General features: G+C 53.6%; 1 protein-coding gene across 11 annotated transcripts in view; it reads right to left on the bottom strand.

The window, feature by feature from the left end:
* Nucleotides 1–20333, bottom strand: part of LOC121033407 (uncharacterized) — a 125702-nt gene that overhangs the window by 49916 nt on the left and 55453 nt on the right. The window contains exons 1-2 of one of the 11 annotated variants that reach the window (XM_040479593.1): nt 2637–5408; nt 1612–1685 (exon numbers count right to left, since the gene is read on the bottom strand). The exons of 9 other annotated variants lie outside the window; for them this stretch is intronic. The gene's annotated coding sequence lies outside the window, so the exon portion shown is untranslated. Of the gene's footprint in view, nt 1–1611; nt 1785–2636; nt 5409–20333 lie in introns of those variants that run through there. One more of the 11 variants, XM_040479594.1, reaches the window with a different exon arrangement.

A 20333-nucleotide genomic window follows, 5' to 3' on the forward strand; every position in this document is an offset into this window, starting at 1 on the left:
GGGGGGATCCAAACTAAGGCCCGCACCAAGTTCTCTCATGCACAGAGGTAATGATGAAGGAGGAGACAGACACACTATGTGTACTCTGCTGAGAGTCCCATTATTCACTCCTAGTGGCCTGATCGCCACCCTGCAGTCCAGGGAGACATGGGGAGGCTACCTCAGTGGGGGGGTCCTGCCCTGAATCAGCCTGGAAAGCCTTTTGGAAAATGAACGAGAAGGATCTTTTCTGACTGCTCCACGCTCCCAACGGCAGCGGTCGGTTCCTGCTAAGACAGGCCAAGTCACCTTTCAGGATCACGGCTGGCCTCCTCCACCCAGGGCACCAGGTAGCGTCTCCCCAGACACGGTGATGCCACAGCTATTCCGAGGCCAGCACCTCAGAAAGAGACCTCAGGGGCGGTCATGCCCTGTGCGAATCTCACTCCTGCAGACATGCGCCCACTTACTTCTGGGGGCCCTGTCAGCCCCTCAGAGCCAATGCAACGGCGTCTCACGTCTCACCGTGTTTAGACAGCTAGGGTAGAGGCAAACCTAGGGGAGGTGTGTGTCTGGACCAAACACCCCGCGGGCACCCACCTCCCCCCCACGGGAGCAGAGGACCGAGTGTTTCTTGGAGGCACCAAAGCTTCCTGGCTGCCATCCCAACGCTTTTCTGTCGCAAGGCTCGTTCTGCTGAGCTGACGCTTTCCCGCAAACTGCAGAAGATTCCATGACTTAGCTACACGGCTCTGGTAACATCAGAAAGGCGAGAGCCAGAGTGTGGGACGTTTACAGGAGCAGACGTCCTCCACACCATCTGCTGTCGCTGTGTCATCTAAGTGGACTTCATGTTGCTAATGAGGTCACAGGCCATGTTACCCTCCATCCCGACTCAGTGCCTGGTGATTGGAGGATGACTGCTTTTCACCAATTGAGCTGAAAATCTTCAGCAGGATCAGACCCACTGTGGTTGCAGGGCAGGGCTCTCAACCCTTGTTTGTTTGAAGAAAGAGCCACTGATTATAAAATGGAGCTTACTAAATTCCACAGGGCAACTGCTTCTTCCTGTGCTCATAATACGTCCCAACCTGCCCACCAAGGCCAGGAGCGATCCCTGTGTACTCCACAAATATCGACTGGCTGCCTCCTTCTCTCTGACCTGTTGTACGGGGGTCTGTGACAGCACAGAGAAGCCTGGGACAGAGAGGGGCCTGCCCCTCCCCTGCCCGGGAGCCTCCAGTCTAGAGGCAGGTGGAGTAGGCATGTCCCAACCAGGAGCACCATCGGCCGCCATTCCGGGTGCCTCACGTCCATTAACCTTTCAACCTTTCTGCAGCCCTTTGAGGAAGGCATTGTTATCTGCACATCGCACAGTGAATCAAAAACAGAACCCCACCGCCTTGACTCGCCCAAGTCACCTGGCTATCCAACAGCAAGCCGGGATCCCACCCTGACAGCAGGCCCCAGCACCCACACTCTTAAGCACTCTGCGACACGAACTCCCCAGAAGCCCGAGGACGACCTTTGCATTTTCCAGTCACTATGTCGGCCGTCTCCCTTTCTGAGCCTCGGAGCAGGGTTGTCTCCCTGTGACAGGGAATCCACGAGGAAAAACGAATGGCTGCTCACCTTTTTGAACATGCCAAGCTCTGCTGACCCCTTCACAGAGCAGTTCTGCATGAATAATGGCTGAAGTCAGGGTTCTGATGGAGAGAAACAAACCACGACATCTTATGAAATGTTAATTAGGGTGGCCAGGGCGCTCAGTTGTGACAGAGGTTTCCCCTGCCACAGAGGGCAGGCCCTGATGAGGCCTTGCCATCCCGCTTTCACGAGTCACCGGAACTGCCTTAGCCCCGTCTGCCCTGCCGAGTTACAGGTGCTTTAAGGTGTGACAATCACAACAGAATATGGCTCATGTACAGAGAAACATCCATGCGTGTGTGTCCCCTTGGACTGTTTTAACACAGAGTCCTCACGTCCCTCATCTTATGGAGGTAAAAAAAGGGACATCTGTGCCCGGTACCGTGCTGGGGACTTGGAAGGATATGATGGGCTCTGACTCGAGGCTCTCAGAGTCTGATGAGAAACACCATGAAGAGTTCACTGCGAGGCACTATGATAACAACAGCACTGGTTACACAGACACTGTCATGAGTGGGGTGGGGCGACTGGGAGTCCGGGAGGGCTTCCCAGAAGCGGAGACTTGGAGCTGGGTCTTGAACACTAAGACTCATTTGTTCTTTAAAAAAAAAAAAAGTGGGGCCCCTGGGTGGCTCAGTCGGTTGAGCGTCCGACTTCAGCTCAGGTCATGATCTCACGGCTCGTGGGTTTGAGCCCCGCATCAGGCTCTGTGCTGGCAGCTCGGAGCCTGGAGCCCGCTTCGGATTCTGTCTCTCTCTCTCTCTCTCTCTCTCTCTCTCTCTCTGCCCCTCCCCTACTCGTGCTCTGTCTCTCTCTCAAAAATAAATATAACATTAAAATTTTTTTTAAAAAAGTAAGCAAGGCAATGGTGTGATGAGGAAGCGGCATTTCCTGGTCAGAAATGTGGAGACAGGGGCTTGGGGTGAGCAGTAGAGCCAGGACTTGGACCCTTGCCCACTCTTGCCGGGCCTGGGACCCTGAGTCATTTATTACTTCACCTGTCTCCTCACCTGCTGAATGGGGACTGCACGCACCAGCTCATGTGATCCTCATCACCAAGAGCTTAGCCCACTCAGCACCTGTTCCACCAACTGCTTATTAAAACGGTTCATGGGCAGAGTCGACACTTGGCTTGTTTTCTACCATGACTATGTCGCCTTGGTCTGAAGAAGTTTGGGAAGTGCCCTCAGTCCAATGTCTCAGAGTTCTGCAGGGTCCTTGGCTCCTGGATTAGGCCTTGAAACATGAATAAAAGATGATCCTTTGGTTTTGATGCACAAAGGGCCCATGCTTCCTGACAGAGTAACGTACGAGAATACATAATAGCCAACATGCTACCATGAGAGGCAGGGGATACTCAGCAGCCTCCAGGAGGGCACAGGAAGGCAGATCTTCTTTTTGTTACCTTTAGGGGCCTGCCGTTTAAATGGCCATATCCTTTGCAGGAGGTACGATGGAGTGGAGTGGGATGGGGCGCTTGGCTTGAAGGAAAAGGGAATTTCCCCCCAAACTGATGGTTCATTATAGTGAACTGGAGAGAACAAAGAAGAGAAGCCGTTTCAGAAAGCAATTCACAAATAAATTGCCAATCAGCACAGTTCCAAGTCCTCGGCAAATTCCCCTTCAAAACAGCAAAGGAACGGAGCAAGGGAAATTTATAACCTCTTTTCCTGGGCATACACCAGCCTGTATTTTTGACAAGCAGTAATAGAAAGCAGGTTTCCTGCATGCTTCTATTCTCCCTGCTGTTGGCTCTCTAACTTGCTTTCTGTTCCTCCCTGCTCTGGTAACATTCAATTTATTTTGTGATCCTGACATGTCTAGTGACCCAGACTTGCATGAGGCTTGCTTGGAATTTTAACTACAGCTCTCTTCTTGACTTCTCATGGCTCAGAAGGTTCTTCGGTTTTCCTGCCTCTTGGTCCTTGGCAAGAGAGAATCTGGAACCTGGCAATATGAGTGAGCTGCAATGTGGACTATGGCGGGACCAGGGACCAGCACCATCTTCAAGACAGGCTTTCACAAAACGAATTGGGGGAGAATAACAGGGAAGGCACAGGAGAAGACAAATGGTTTCACAGGGACTGAATTCGAGGCTTCTAGAAGCTACCTACAGAAAATGGCGATGTGAGAGACACCAGCCTCTCTGTCCCCCAACAAAGATCACCGATTAGACTGCCACCCACGAAGAGGAGAGCTCTGGGGGAGCTCCAGAGTCCACCTAAGAAAGTTTAGGAACACAGTAGAACAAAAACCCGAGGAAACCTACACAAGAAGAGAAGGAAGCCAGCTTCGTTTTGCCTGCATCATCCTCAAGCCAGCATTATTCACCAAGAGGACAGAAGAGGGAGCAACTAGCTTTCCAGCTTTTGGGGGTGTATGAAGGTCCTGCTTTGGCTTCGCCCTAGAAGGTACCTGATAAAACAGAGCTTCTCAAAATTCAACGCTTTCAGGTATTACCTGCAGATTAGGATTCAGCAGGTCTGGGGTGGAGTCTCAAATTCTGTTTCTAGCAATCCCCCATGGACCACACTTTGCATGGCAGGATTCTAGATAACTTAAATCAACCATCTCATTTTTGGATGAAGACACTGAGGTCCAGAGTTGGGGGGTAACTTGGGGAAGGAAGGTCAGAGCAAGAAATGAGTCTAGAATCTAGGCCTGTGATTCCTGGCCAGTGGTTCCCAAAGAAGCTTTCTCACCAGCTCTGCCCTTAAGTCATCAAGGCCTGCCAGGAATCTGAACTCGGAGGTTCAATTCCCCAGATGATTCTAATGCTCAACCAGTTTTAGGGACCAAGAGATGAGCTGGCTCCTCAAACGGTCTTTCAGCTAGGATAGTGCCCCCAAGGGAGAAAAGGATGGGGCCCAGGTTACCCGTGGGGCCACCTGGTGGCAGGGGAGATAAGGGCACATTGTGGGAGGGTGAAGCCAGGGCCCCTTCCCGAGTTAACGAGAGTTACAGGGGTGCCTGGGGACCCCATCCTTCATCTGTTTGAAGAGAACCAAAGCCACCCAAGGTGAGGAAGGGTCACCGATGAGCAACCCTCACTGTGAGGAGGGTGATCTGGATGTTTCAGAATCTATCAGAAAGTTTAGCAACACTGAAGCTGTGATCTCAGTGTGGAGGGAGGCATTCATTTCTAGAAAAAAAAAATCCCTTTAAAAAGCTTTTGAGAATCGAATGGAAAACATGTGATGTGGGACAGACCTTCTCTGAAACTGTGAGTGGCCTGCTGGATGGCTTCTGTGCCATGTGAGAGCGTGGCTATGCGGGCGGGGTAGTGGGGGCAGGGGGACAATTTCTAGGCTTTTCCACTGCCTGCAAGAAAGAGAGCAGGCAGGAAGAAGATTCCACCAAATGAGCCTCCAGGGACGAGGCGCTGTGGTGGGGTACTACTGGCCTGGGTCCTGACCCTTGTTCCCCTGTGCCTGCCCCGTGGTTTGCAATTCCTCTCACTAAAGAGGGGACAGGGGTGTGCTTCTCTGCCCCTTGACGTAGGGTTGGCTGTGGAACTGAATGTGGCCAGGCGGCCAGGGGCCTGATGCACTTTCACTTGCTTCACTGCCCCTCTGACATCGCCACGAGCAGACGGTGCCCGCCACCTTGCCCGTCCATGGGCCCCGAGGAACACGAATAACACAGCCCTAGCTGCCACCACCTGAAGCACAGGGGCCCCACCGAGCCAACCCTGGGTCGGCCAAACCCCGGCAGCCTTGCAGACGTGGGTACCACAGAATTGTTCCCGAAGCCCTGAGTTCTGGGGTGTTCCCGGACACAGCCATAGCTAACCCGCCCAGGAGCCGAGGGGCCAGGCGGTGAGCACACGTGCACTCAGGGTAACAAGTCAGCGCGGGCTCGGGGCGACCGCTCCCTCCAGAAGACAAATTGCCAAGCTGCTAATTGAGAGGGCAGGACAACTTTTTAGGAGCTGGTCCTCACCGACTCTGATTTCATGATCCCTTCTGAATTTCAGACCCGTGCTCACATTCCTACACGTGACGAAAAGAGAAACAGGACTTTTTAAATCATGGTGGTTGGCCTGCAAAAAGTGATACGGTTGCTAATAATAAACACGCGATCATAAACGCTTTACCACATCGCACGCCTTTTGCTCAGGTCTCCCGGTACTTCATAAACACTTCCTCATCCATCATGTGGAGGCCTGAGGCTTCTGCTCACTCCCATCGTGAAGAGAGGCAGCTAACACCTGGCCCGGGGGGTCTTTCCCAGGCTCCTGAGTTAGCAGGATTCTCAGAGGGAAGAAGGACGCGGAATTACCGTGGCCTTGTTGCAGAAGCTAGGCACTGGCTGTAAATAATTTCCTATTAGTGCAACCGCTCGCCACATCAGTGCCTGACTTGGGTCTTAATCTGGTTCAGCTTCTGACTGTTGTTATCTTAGGGAAATCAACTTTTTGAGCCTTAACTTCCTCAACATAAAACCTTAAGAGTTTCTGTCAGGGTTCTTGGTAATAACTATGTAAGAAAAATTCCTGGCCTTATGCTTACACGTGTAGGTACTCAAGGATACCTATTTGCTTTATCAGAGCACAGAGGAAGGAAGGTTGTCATGTGTGAACGTATAGGTTGTTAACTGCACAAAGACTCCTGGCCAAGGAGACAAACGGGGCCTCCTCTTTTGTCCAATCCTTGCCTCCTCTGTGGCTTAAAGCTACCCAGAAAGAAGGGTCCCTGTTTCTAATCTGCACACGAGGTATGTGGCAGGCCTGAGGACCCAGCACACTGAAAGGTAAAGATACGTTTGTGTTGAAATTTCTCTGAAAGAAAGTGAAAATCAATCGCTTAACTGAGTAACTTACAAAGAATTACTCAGCTTTGATTTGATTCAGTATATCTAGGGAGAGGCCTTGGAATCTGTGCTTTCAGTCAACCCTCCTGGATGTTGGTCCATACCAAGGTTCGAGAACCACCGGGAGGCTTCTGGTCTCCTTGGCCTGGGCATGGGCTCCCGAGAGACAAGAGCAGGTCAAACAAACAGGAAATAATCTACAGCAGTTCAAGTTTAAATCCCAGGGTTAAAAATCCAGAAATGCCCGCTGTGTCTTGTTAACAACAGCTTCAGTCAGCTGGGCCTCCCAGAGCGGTTGGGGCAGGGAGAGTCCGGGCACGGAAGGGGCACGTGGCAGAGGGCACAGCTTGGGAGGTGGCCGGGTCTCTGACAAGTAGCCTCTGATGCACACTAATGATAGGAAAGAGCTTGGCCACCGAAGGCAATTACGGAGGATGAGACACTGTGCAAGCCAGCGAGTCGGGGGAGTGCAGGGGGATCTTATTATCTCTCTGTCTTGCTTAATAGGAGTTAATAGTTGGAAGGGAATAAAAGAATGGTGTGTGAAGTTTAGTGCCAATACAGTCTAATACACATACTACGTTTCTATTTCAAAGAGGATAAAGGCCCAAATTTTATACTGAAAACAAATGTTAAAAATTAATTATAAAGAAGACACCAGAGGGCCTCGAGCATGTTCCCTGGGTGACTGATTAAATGCCTGCCTCATTTAGACTGGTATAAACCCAATCTCTTGGAAGAAGGCCAAAACTATTTGCCAACGTCCACAGAGACTCTCCAAGAAAATGATCCCGGTGCCAGGAAAGAGAAAAACATAGTCACCACTGCTGCCCGGAGCCAGCCACCGCCACGGGGTGGGATCCAGTCGCGGGCGGGAAAGGGAATGCTCCTGCCAGAGCAGTGCGGGTGGAGAGCATCCTTCCCCACCTGCCACTGGTCACCGAGGACCCAAACGAATGACACTGCTCAAGCTGGTGATGAAGGTGTCCTGAAGAGTCCCGGGTCTCTGCAGGCTCGGAGGGGATGGGACCCTTTTTTGTTCAACCCCTGGATTTCGTTTGGTTCCAGAGAATATCTTCCCAATTCTCAGAACGTGCGAGCTCTAATTGAAAATTTAAGAGGTGGGAAATAAGCCAATGACTGTGTTATCTTTTGAATTTTAAAACTGTATTTTAGTGGCAAGATAACATTTTCCTTGTTACAACACAACAGAAAGATCACCAAAAATGCCGACTGTCTGCCTTCAACACTCTGCACATCCCTAAACCCTAATTTCTTCTTGCCTCAAAGGTAACCACTGTTATCAGTCTGGAGTGGGCCCTCTCGGAACACAAACACACCGAATAGCTTTGTGTAGTATTCTTCCACCGGTGACATCACACTGGGCGTATCTTTCCGCATCGCGCATTTTCCATTAAATGACAGGTCTGGGAATCTGATTCATGTTGGTGCATATGCTAACCATGGCATAATATTCTAGAATATGGATACAGGCACTCCATGGTCAACAGAAAAAAAGGTCTGTGTTTCTTAGGTTGATATTTTGGGCCATTCACGGTACTTTCTACTTCATTCCTCACGGGTCCCCTCCCCTCCACGTCCAAGGAAACTAAACAAACAAGAGGACCCATTTGCAGTTTCCTACAAGGAAAGAGCCACGCTTCAACGAAGAGCTCTCTGTGCCATCAGTTCTTCCCCATCTTTCAAGGGCAGTCACGGAACCTTCCTGTCTCCTTTCTATGCCCCACTTCCGCTGAACATTCAAGTAATTAATGGGCTGTTCTCACTGTCCCTTTTTAGCAGCAAGTTCTTGTAGGATAAGAGTATGGTCCAGGGGTAGAGTAGGTGCTCGACAAACTGTTGTTGAATTAAAGAAAGGGAAAAAAAAAAAAAAAAAGGAACAGTGTCTTACCGATTGTCTATACTGCTAGGGGAGGAGGAGCAGAAGCTCAGCTAGAAGCTGGACTATGGATACATTTTCCTCCCTTCCACCCATGCAGCCTTCCTCTTTGCTGACAGCCATGAAAGGATGCTCCATGACCAGTGTGGAGCCCAATGTGGGGCTTGAACTCAGGACCCGGAGATCAAGATCAAGACCTGAGCTGAAAGCAAGAGTCTGAGCCACCCAGGCACCCTGCGCCTTCAGACTTCTGACTGCACCCTGAAGCCAGGGTGGATTAACTAACGAGAAGCAGGAGACGGTGGCCTGGCATGTAAGCACTTGCCCCCTTCCCCCCGCCCCCCCCCGGTCACTGCAGACGGGTGGCAGGACGGACAATGGAGGCACCTGTTGGCTGGGCTCCCCTCTCACGTCCCAAGGCCGCTCCCATTTCTGGGGTCCCCGCACGTCGGCAAGGGGTTTCCACTCTTCTTGGTGCTCTCATTTCATCCCCCTGTGACCTGACATTAGACAACTCCTACTTTAGAGTTAAAGGAAGTGACTGCAAGAGAAGCCGGGGGTTTGCCCGAGAGGCCACCGTCGGTGCCTGCAGGAGCCCAGTCGGGTGCTCACATCTCTATGAGCTCCTCCAGCCGGAGGCAGCGAGGGCCAAAAAGTCCTGGCCCAAGAGTTGCTAGAAAGAACTGATTCCACGATTCTCCTCAACTCCGTCTGCAGGAAGGTACGATACGCCCAGTACACGTTAAAGTAAGCTGATGCTTGCTCGTCGTCATTGTTTTTAAACCAGACTCCGTCATTCGCGAAAGACAGGCTCCTATCCGCCTTGAATTCTCTAGATTCTGAGATTCCACAGCCTCCCTCGTGCACCCTCTTCTAGTTCCGCACAGGAGCTGGTGGCCCAGGGTCGGTCTGGCCGGCCCGCGGGCTCATGCTGTGGCTCCCTCCCCCCGGCAGGGGTCTCAGCCTGAGCGGCGGCAGAGGCTTCTTCCTCAGCGAGCCCCTGGCAGCCCTGAGGCAGGCCATGGCACCCCCACACGGCGGGGCCCGAGACAGGGTGACCCCTCACAAGCCACACCGCGAGCGCCGATGGGTCGGCCGAAAAGGCGGGTCCAGCTAAGCCGTCTCCGAACTGTCACCCCAGGTCTGCTCTGCTCGCCTCTTCCTCTTAGCTGCCTGTGCCTCCCGGAGCGGCCCCCCTCTCTCGGACAAGGGCGGCTGCCCACCCCCCCCCCCCCGGGTGTCTGCCAACCCTTCCGGGCCTCTGCAGGCAGACCGCGTGTGCGAGCTCCACTTCTCCACCGTGCACATTCGCTTGGGCAACAGCCTTCTGACAGCCTTCCGGTGGGTCAACATCCTCGCAATCATTTTTCCGGCTGGCTGCCTCCTGTTTTCTACAATTCCATTCATGTCCTCTGTGTCAGGGACTCTGTCCCCGCTGCCCACACATCCCCTGCTGTCCCTCCTCGGCTCCTTCGCCTTCTCTTACTGCCTCCTCCGCACGCGTGCTCTGTCTCGGGCCTCTGTGCTCCTCTTGTCCGAGCAGACGGGCACCCGGGACCAGGTGCCCACGACCCGTCGGGGCGGCTGCCCGCTGCGATGCGGACTGTGACGACCTGGTCCCAGATCCGGCAGAGCCCCTTGGCAGCTCTTAACACACCACCAGTTTTCAGGGACGCACCCAGCGTACTCGGGCAGACGGGCACCTGAGAGCCAGCTTGGGAGTCACCGGGCAGGGACGGCAGGGCGAAAGGGCCGACACAAAACCAAACAGGAGCTTCCCACGGTGTTCCGGCTGCCGGAACCGGTGAATAGAGAAGGCAGGTCTGGAGAGGGAGGCCCGGTTCATCGCTTTTGTCTCTTACGCCCCAGCCAACGAGCAATGCGTAAGAAGAAAGGTTAAACCTGTGAATTTAACTTTTAGAAGTCAGAGGACTATAACTACCTTCCTGTTTTAATGGTTAGAAGATAAACCAGAATCTAGGAGAGAGTCTGAAAGTCAGCAGCCCTTGGTGCTGCCTTCCAAAGAAAGGGCTAAAGAAAAAAGTATTTTTTATAAAAACAATTACAGTTCTCCAAAATAGGGTTAACTTTTTTTTTTAATTTTTTTATTTTTTTTTAACGTTTATTTATTTTTGAGACAGAGAGAGAGCATGAACAGGGGAGGGGCAGAGAGAGAGGGAGACACAGAATCTGAAATGGGCACCAGGCTCTGAGCTGTCAGCACAGAGCCCGACGCGGGGCTCGAACTCACAGACTGTGAGATCATGACCTGAGCCGGAGTCGGACGCTTAACCGACCGAGCCACCCAGGCGCCCCAAAATAGGGTTAACTTCTAACTCTTCTAATATTTGTCTCAAGCATACAGAACTGCACAGAAGTTACTTGGATCCTGCTGTGGAGAAGACGGTCAACTGTTTCCAAGTCTGTTTGGGGCTTCTCAGGTTGCTGCCGCATTAGCCCCGACGTCACCTGCAGGGCGCGAGGAAAAGTCCGCCCTCGCCTTTCCTTTTATCCTTCTCTGAGGAGACTAAGACATCACGTGCCCCCCAGAGGAGGAGAGGGTGACAGGCCCTCCATCATTATCACTCCAAACGACTGCGTGTTAGGCGTGGCTTTCTCTGTCAGTTAAGAACTCAGGTTCTTCCCACGGGGAGATAGGGCTACCCCAAACGTGTTCCAGGACACGAGTTAGCAGTGCTCGCTCCTGCCCGGGGTGAGTGGGGTCTAGTGGGAACCAGCCCCTTCAGTCCCAGTAAATGGCCATCCTTCAAACATGTCAATCAAATAGGGTGATAACTGGTTCCAGGTAAGTTGACGCTCTCCACTCCCCCCCCCCCCCCCACGGCCACCCGTTCTTGGTATTCTTCTTTCCTTCCAGCCATTCATTCCACACTGCCCTTCCGCCAAAGGGCTCGCGTTACCACTCTGGTGCTTCTTGGGAAGGTGTCCCCCTGTTCTAAATCAGCATCCTGTGACGCTGTGGCAGAGGGCTGCCCGTGTGGCACGTCACTGCCAGGAAAGTCCGAATCGTGAGCGAGCACAGACCGACAGTGGGCACGCACTGACCTCCTTCAATGCGCACACGTCGTCTGGGCTGCATGGGGGCCACAGTTGTATTCACGAAGGGCCTTCCGTGTTGTCCCAGCTTCTCCACTCGTTACATTCGACGCGTGTGCCTCACAGAGCTATCTGCGCTCCTGGTTCGTGGGGCGCGTAACTTAACCTGTGCACTTTCCCCCAAAAGCGTGGGCCCGGTTCACACACACTCTTCCTCAACTTCCTTTGTGTTTCTAAATTAGAAAACCTAAAGGTCACTTTTCTCAGATATGTAACACTCTCACGGTCAATGTAAAAGGAGAAGGCAATTAACTTCTTGGGTAAATTGCAGCGTGGTGGCTAAAAACACCACACTGGAAACAGTGGTTAAAAGAGAAAATCCGTTCCACAAAGGCCATCCCTCGTCTAGGACCAAAATGAAGAGTGCAGTTCCTGAGGCTCCCGTCAAGTGAGCAAGGTGGAGGGTCGGTTTGCTCCCCCTCGGTCCCTACAGGAACGTGCTGTTTTTATGAGGCTGGGTACACTGGCTGTTTGATGAGGCCAATTGGTGGCGAGCTTCTCTGCTTTTCCTTCTCCTCCTTTTTTGATACCTTCTCTCAAGTTTTCTAATAAAACAAGCTCCGTTTCTGAATTTCCAGTGGGGCCATGATGGCCTAACATATAACGGGCAATGTAGGCACCAACTAAATACGCCGCATTCTGTTAGCGAGTCTGGTAATTACAAAGGAACAGACCCGTGCAGAAACAAAAAGACGGAGGCAAGGCTCCAACTAGTTGTTCAAATCGTAAGAGTTTCCTTCCAGGTTTGATTAAAATTGTGCCTCAAAATTTGCCGTCTCCCGCTTCTGCAGAAGCGAAAGTGAAAACACATTCTGACTTGCACATTTCTTTGCAAGAGTCACACTGTGACCCACAGGGCTAAAGGGACATGCTTAACCATGTTTGACTGAATCTCCAGACCACAGTCTGATTGCTGCGTCGCTGGCTCAGAGCCCCAGAGTTCCCATAACCACGGGAGGTCAACCATCTCCCCGTGACTGACTTTCCCAAAACCCGATCCAAAGCGTCACTTGGTTCTCTGCAGGGGCCGCACCTCAGGGCAGAGAACAGCACGTGGAGCACGGCTGCACCCGGTACCTCACAGGAAGGCATCGGCGGGTCCTGTCCCCTCAGCTCAGTAGCTGCGGCTTCGGTAATAGAAGTGGGGCTCGCGGGGCCGAAGGTGCGTGGGGTTTCTGTCCTACTCCCGCCAGCGCCATCTTCCCAGGCCTCCAGATGGCCACGAGGGTGTTCACGTGGCTGTGACCGCACGTTCTCAGCGGCCTCTGGGGAAGGGCAAGCCGGTGGCTCAGGATCCCCTTTCGCTAGGGCCCTTGAAGAACCGGTGACGGGTTCTACAAAGATGTGGACACACAGACAGCAGGCCCGGCCAGCAGCTCTCCCGGACCCCTCTGGGGGGGTCTCAAGAGCTCTCTCGGGCTGCTCCCCGTGGGATCCCCATCAGGTCACTCGTTTCCATTACCCCCTAAACACACCTCCCACCCAATGTCTCGCATTCTCCCCTCCCACAGGTGACAACCCCCTTCTCATTCCAATCTCACCGCTGAGTCCTGTATTTCCTAAATCAGCTCGCGCATCACGGAAAGACCTCAAAAAGCAGCAGGCCCTGCAAACATCCTGGGCTTTTGCTGTGGTGATGTGCCCCCCCCCCCCCCCCATAGTCCCCAGTCCCCTCCCAGCTCCTCCAGGGGCACGGAGAACTCCAACTCCGAAAACAAGGAGGGGGTGGCAGGAGGGGGTGCTGCCTGGTGCCAGGAACTGGAAGGCGCCGCGTGGGTCTAATAACGACAATCAGCACCGCCAGCAGGCTGGTGCCACGAGCCCGACCTCTCCCAGTCGTCCTCAAGTTGCAACTCCTCTTGGCCATCTCACAGGCACTTTTTGAATCTCTCCAGCCTCTCCAGGCAGGGCCACATCCTCCTGCTGATTCCCTATGCTGTGATGAGTGCCACCGAGTGACAAACAGCCACCGGACTCAGGTCTCAGAGTCTGGGGCAGAAGCAGCAACCCCCCCCCCCCCCCCCCCCCCCGCGGGACCCGGGGGGGGGGGGGGGCGGTGAGGGGGAGGGGGGTGGCTGGCCAACAGACCCTCTGGGATGGGGAGGAGCCCAGCCCAGCCCAGCGGGGGGCGTGCAGGGGGAGGGGAGCCGGGCTGGCCTGCCTGCGCTGGGAGGCGCATGGGAGGTGGTGGGGCCGAGGGAGGGGGGTGATCGCACCCACCCACGAGCCCCGCTTCCCACGAGGTGTGAGCAAATGAGGAGCCGGGAGTGGAGCTTTGCAGCCCGCTGCTCTCAAAGGCTGGCAAGCCCGCTCCCTCCATGACTCATCTACTTTCACTCTCAGGACTTCTTACTGCCTTTTATCTGCCACAAATGTTCCCGTCAGGGAGCTGGTAGGTGTTAGATGTTCAAGCAGACTCAGGGGTGTGAGCACACACACACCGTCTTTTGAAAAGCACATTTGTCTCTCTTAAAAACAAACAAAACAACACACCTGCCTGCCTGAAGTACTTCTCTGGGAACGGACGGCCTGCCTCTGACTTCCCAGCTCTCAGTTCACTGGCTCTAAGCGCACGACGACTGTGTGCGGGAAGGGAAGGCGGCCCCTGAGACCTGGGCCAGCGTCCCACGGGAGCGCCTGCTGGAGGCAGGAGGGAAGTGAGCCGTGCAGGCAGCAGCAGGCCAGGGCAGCAGGCCACCCCGCAGCACGGGCGTCAGGGACGCACCTGCCACAGGGCCAAGGTGGGGAGGCAGGAGGTTGGCAACCGGCACTCTCTTCAGAAACGGCAAAGCGAGAGGGACAGAATGCGAGTGGAAGTCAAACCTGATTAGCAAACAGCACTCTTCTCTCTAACTCCCCCCCCCCCCCCCGCAGCTGCTAACGTAAGGTTGTTTCTGGAACCTCCAAGTCCCATCTAAAATACTCTGCGAAGCCATCCACCTTCCCACAGACAGGGAGGGATCCAACCCCTAAGGACAGCTTCAACTCCACGCCACAGATGCCCAGGGAAGAAAGCAGTGGCATTCCCGATCAAGCTGCTGGCTCCGGGAGCGGGCAGGTATATGAAAGGGCAGAGGCAGGTGACCGATGTTGAGCGGGGCCCAGAAAAGGCTGTGGAGCACAGAGGTAGGCCGCGCTCCACACAGCAGAGTGGGGAGAGCTGGTGGTTGTGGGGGGGAGGGGGAGGCCTCGAAGGGCAGGGCAGCGGGGACACAGGATGGGGGTAGGCAGTGGTGGATGGCATCCAGACATCCGGGGCGACCACTGGAGGCCCGCGGGCAGGCCTGGGCAGACGCGTGAGGCTAGGAAGGGAGCTGGTGGCCACCATGTGGAGGGGCTCACATGCTTCCCTAAAATCCCGTTTGGAGAAGGTCATCAGGTGCTTCCTGTAGGGAAGTGACTGGCTCTGGTGTAGGGGTGGCTGCGGGGTGGTCAGGGGACGAGCAGGGTGAGAACAGTGAGGTGGAAGGGAATGGCCAGAGCAGGCAAACATTTTGAAGGCAGAAATCACAAGACTCCACCAAATGAAGGAGGCACAAAGATGTGTCTGCCAGCAAGAGGTCAAGGCGAGGTGGCTGGAATCCAAGGTACCATGGATTGGGGGGGGGGGGGGGCAGGGGTTGAACCAGGGCAAGAGCCACACAGAAGAAAGAGAAGCATCTTGATGCAGAACTGGGTCTTCCCGTTTCCGGGCCCCCAGGAGCAGGCAGCGGTCCCTTCCCAGTGCCCTGCACACTTCAGCACCGAGGTGAGGGTCAAGAAAGGGTAAGGGAGAGGCGGACATCCAGCCCTGGCAAACATCGCCACCTCATCCAGCACTGTGGGCGGAAAAGTACAGGCCTCAAATGAGCCTGAAACAAGAAGCCGTGTGGGGCTGCAAAGGACACGGAGGCACAAGAGACGGTCGCAAAAGCCAAAGAGAGCCGAGCGCCCTGTCAGCCAGCCTCCTGACTCCGAAGGCTGGCATTGTGCCACTGCGGGTGGGGGGACAGCTCCGGGGTCCAGCAGGGCCGGGCCTCTGGTCAGCCTCAGCAGAAAATCTGTGTGCTGCTCTGTTTCCGGAAAGACCGGGGCGGGTGAAGGGAATGGGGTCTGTCTCCAGGAAGTACCAAGCACTTCCCAGGCCTCATTTTTAGATTAACGTGCGGATGCTATTACTGGCACTGGATTCCCAGCAGGCCGGCACTGGAGATGCGAAAGCATGCTCGCCGTCTGTTCTGTCACTTCAGCCACAAAACTTTCACCCTTGCTATCCCTCACAGATGGGCCTCGCTCCTCCATTTTATTTTATTTCAGAAAAAAAGATTTTTGATTAAAAAAATCTTAATTTTTTCAAAATTTATTTTTTTGGTTTTTTTCCTCCCAAGTACAATGAGCATACGTGGCTACGTTAGTTTCAGGCTGTAGAAACATTTCTCTGGATAGGTCTCCTGAGGCAAAGGAAACAAAAGCAAAATTAAACTATTGGGACTACACCAAAATAAAATAAAAAGCTTCTGCACAGCGAAGGAAACCATCGTGAAACAAAAAGGCAACTCAATGAATGGGAGAAGATATCTGCAAGTGACAAATCCGATAAAGGGTTGGTGTCCAAAATATATAAAGAGCTTAGACAGCTCAACACACACAAAGATAATCCAATTAAAAATGGGCAGAGAACCTGAATAGACATTTTTCCAAAGAAGACATCCAGATGGCCAACTCACTCCTCCGTCTTAAAGCCGAGGCTCCAAGAGGCATCCTGCATGGGCCCCCTGGGCCTTGAGGCCTGTCCCCCCTCTCCCTGCCCTTCACAAGGCCCCGAAACCCCCACGATGTACCCTGGGGCACACACCTTCTCGAAGGAGTCCCACCGCCACGGCACTGGGTGATCACACGACATAAGATGGCGAGACTTTTCACCTCACATTACAAATTGCACTTGAAAAGGAGGAAAATACCAGAAATGTTCCAAACATACTCTTCCTGGCTGCTGCTGAGCTTCGTGCCGACTCGTCCCGCTTGTCCTCTTTTCCACAGAGGGAAGGGGGAAGGTGAGGAAAGACCACAATTTCACTTCATAAAGAGGCTTGGTTTTCTGACATAAACACGTCCTTACTTTCCACTGGAAACTTTAGCCCATGTCATCAACTCCACAACTGCAGGGCGTTCTGTCTCAGGTTACTGCAATTAGGTAGATACTGCTTGTTTTAAGAAATGAAATGAATAGCAAACAGTGCAGAGACTCTATCCCTAAAGTTACAGTTTCTGGAATACTGGGGTCTCAGAACCATCCAGCGGTTTCAGAAAAAACAGCCCACACGTGGTATGGGTGTACTGGAAACTTCTGTCAAAGGTCTATCCACTTAGCTGAATTTGGTGACCCCTCCAGACTTTTCTCCACATGCTTCCTTTACCAAAAACGTTACTTTTTTGCTTTTTGAGGGAAGAAGTCTAGCTGCTTACAAAACAAAATGCAAAAGCAAACGACACTTATAAAGCGCTCATCAGGCAATGAACAAGTGTCTCCCACACCGAGGATCTCAACGTCCTGCTTGTTTTATCTTGTCAGTGTTGTAAGTGGTGACAACTTGCACTCTAATCAACAACGTCTCCTACTGTCTCTGGAATTCCACGGGAAGGGGTGTGAGGCAGCGAGTGAGCGACGCGTGTCCTCCAACGTATCCTCCTGGAGTCTTCCGCATACGCCTTAACTTTTTGAATCAACAACGAACAGCTAAGTGAATGGCCAAGTTACTTTACTGTAGTTTTAGCAGGACCCGCTGTGCGTTCCCTTCTTGCATTAAGGAAAATCTTCTCCAGCTAGGGTTGGAGGCAGTGGCCAGGAGGATTTGGAAGGGACTGGTGGGGAAACGGGGCAGATTCAGAACACTTGAACCAACGCTCCTTAGGGTGCCCTTGGCAGACATTAATCATCAACCACAACTCTCGCTGAGTGTCGATTAGGTCTCAGATTTCACCTCCGATGCCAGATCAACCACCCTAAGTGTTATGCAGAGAAGGGTCTGTTTGCCTTTTCTGTGTTGGGCCCAGATTTTTAAAAGCAACACTTTACTAAAAATTAAAAAAGAGAAGAGAATGCAGGGTTATTTCTCCGGCTTAATGTCAACTCTCTTGTTTTTAAACCCCTTCTCCCTCCCTGTTTGGTTTGGCAGGTATTCTGCCTCATCCTGTTTAAGCAGAACTATGTCTGATGATCCAGTTGGCCTGCCTTGCGGTCGCTCTTTGCTCCTCCAAATGGTTCTCACCACCTTGCACACCTGCCAGACCCCTGACATCAGGGAGCTGGATGTTACGGTGAGAAACACTGGGGGCGCCCCGGTGGCTCAGTCCGTTAAGCGTCAGACTCTGGTGTCGGCTCAGATCGTGACCTCACGGTCGTGAGATCGAGCCCCAGATCGGGCCCTGAGCTGACAGCACAGAACCTGCTTGGGATTCTTTCTCTGTCTCCCACTCGTGCTCGTTCTCTCTCTCAAGATAAACACACATTAAAAAAAAAGAGAGAGAAAAGAAACACTGGGTCATTTTCCTCAACCTACAAATGTTCCAATGTGCCTTGGGAGCTTTCCTTATAGTGTACCCCAAGCTTGATCCTCACCAGAGAGGAGCCAGGTGGCTCCCACAGGACCCCTGGGCCATCACCATGCCGAAAGCGGCGGCCGCCCCCCCGCCCGCTGCCAACTATCTACCTTTCTCTGAGGGAGGGGCGGCCTCACCAAGCAATTGAGAGTGATCTTAGAGGGACCCGAAGGCTCCCGTGTCTGTGGTGGATGCAGATGTGGGGGCTGCCGTGAGACCCCTCAGGGGTGTGCTCAGTCAATATGAAGGACAGAAAATAAGACCTGGTTCCTGCCCTCAGGGGGCTTATGATCTCACGGGGTAGGTGCCACCCACGCGGCAGGAAGACCAGGTGAAATCTCGAACACCGCCACTCTGTGTTGCCGGCGGAAAGATCACATTCCCCTCTCCTGCGGGAAAGCGGGACAGCTGGAAAGCAGAAGGTGTGAGGCTTCTCTGGTGTCTGGAGAAAGAGGTTTTTGACCCCAACAGGGGAAAAGCCAGACTGGGGAGAGCAGTGGGTCCTTCAAAGACTTGAACAGGCCCAGTGAAGCCTGGGGGAAGGGGTTCTGTGGTTGGAGAGGACGTGGGCTCTGCTCCCCCACACTCACGGAGGAGCCTGGGAGTTGGAGACCGAATTCTGGGGGCTACTGCCCCGGGGCTGCAGGGCAAGCTCTCTTGGCTGTGACTTACCAGCGTGTATGGTTTTGCTCACATAAAAAGTACTGATTGCGTTGAATTAAAATATTCTTATAAGTCCTGATACTAAAGTCTGGGGTTGGGGGCCATGGCTATCACCGAGAGTACCGACCATGGATTCCATCCATTATCCCTGTCACGACCCCATATGGAGGCATTACTGTCCGTGCTTACAGATAAGGACCAGATAAGAAAGTGGGCTCAGAAAAGTGGAAAACCTTGCCCACAGGCCCGCAGTCCCACAGCCAGGAACACCTGGAGTCAGGCCTCACACTCAGCTCGGTTACAGCTCGGCTTCTCCTTTCCACCTCACAGGTCCCCTCCTAGCTTCTGAATGGCCCCCAAGTTGGATGTGCGTAGAAGGGTCTTCAGGAAAATCTTCTTACTTAAGAGAACACCTGCCCAGCTGTGGAAGGAGTCTGTGGTTCACAGCAGTGTCTGGGATCAGGTCCCCCGGACTCACTCTTGACCTTGTCTCCTATTCACTGTGATAAGAAGCCTCTCACAGCACGTCTCTCATCAGTTAATCAGGAAAGGAAAACCCCCCTCCAGAGTGGCTGTGACAAGGGAGAGCCCCAGGCCCCCCTCCACTCCAGAGCAAGGTCAGCGCTCATAAACAAAAAGCGGCTGGAATTAGGAGTATTTGTATCTATGTGATTAAAATCAGGGCGGGTCACCACACAGGCTTTAGTTCATCTAAGATGTGGATTGTAAGTAGAGTTGCACTTATGTTTCATTTCCTAAAGGTGTGCCCCCTTGTTGAGGCAGCTGTCCTGGGCTGCACATGCCTGAAGCACCCTGGGAAGGAAGGAAGGTGAGCCAAGGCCTGCGCTGCCTGAGGGTCCCCCAAGGAGGCCTGGACCCCCCGCCCCAGCACATCTGCTGTTCCGGCCCAAACGACCCGGACAGGGGGAATACACTGGCCACCTAAGAGCCAAGTCACCCTTACAAGGGGAGGACTGGAAGGTGACGGTCAATGAGGTTGGTAGGAGTGTTCCCGTGCTAGAAGGACCTTCGTACAGCAATAGGCCGTGAGCTGGTGGCCCGGTCCTGCAGAGGGAATGAGGACGAGGCCAGCTCCGTGTAAGTGACCGGGTGTTCCTTGGAGGGGAGTGCAAGTTCTCACCACAAGAATGGGATGCAAACAGTGAAAGACAGGAAGAGTGTGCCCTTGGGTTCGGGGAGGCGTCTCCAGAGGCTGGCCATCTCTGCAGATGGGGGAGAAAGTGAGACAGACATCCTCCACCTCTCGGAGTGCAGGAGCTGGGACAGGGGCTCAGGAGGGGGTGCCTGTAGGGACAGGACTCTGGTGAACACTTCTTCTTTCCGTTATGAGTCGCTGTGCCGTTGACCCGGGTTTAAATGTGGCAGGCTAACTTCCACCGCGCTCGGGGAATGGGGTCAGAGTGGAAGGAGAGACAGACTCCCCAGGCCCCCAGGGCCACACAGTGACAGCAACCTCGGTGCCAGGGAGGCTGGTAGTCACGGCCCCGCAGACAGACGGATGAGCTGGGGACAGGCAGGGACCCTTGGGCAGGCAGGAGTCAGGGCAGAGACTCAGCACCAGGCCCAGGATGGGTATGCAAATATGCCCCCAGTGGCACAGAGACTCCCAACTGGG

The sequence above is a fragment of the Herpailurus yagouaroundi genome, unplaced genomic scaffold, assembly GCF_014898765.1.
Source record: "Herpailurus yagouaroundi ecotype Mexico unplaced genomic scaffold, PumYag 159, whole genome shotgun sequence".
Lineage (NCBI taxonomy): Eukaryota > Metazoa > Chordata > Mammalia > Carnivora > Felidae > Herpailurus > Herpailurus yagouaroundi.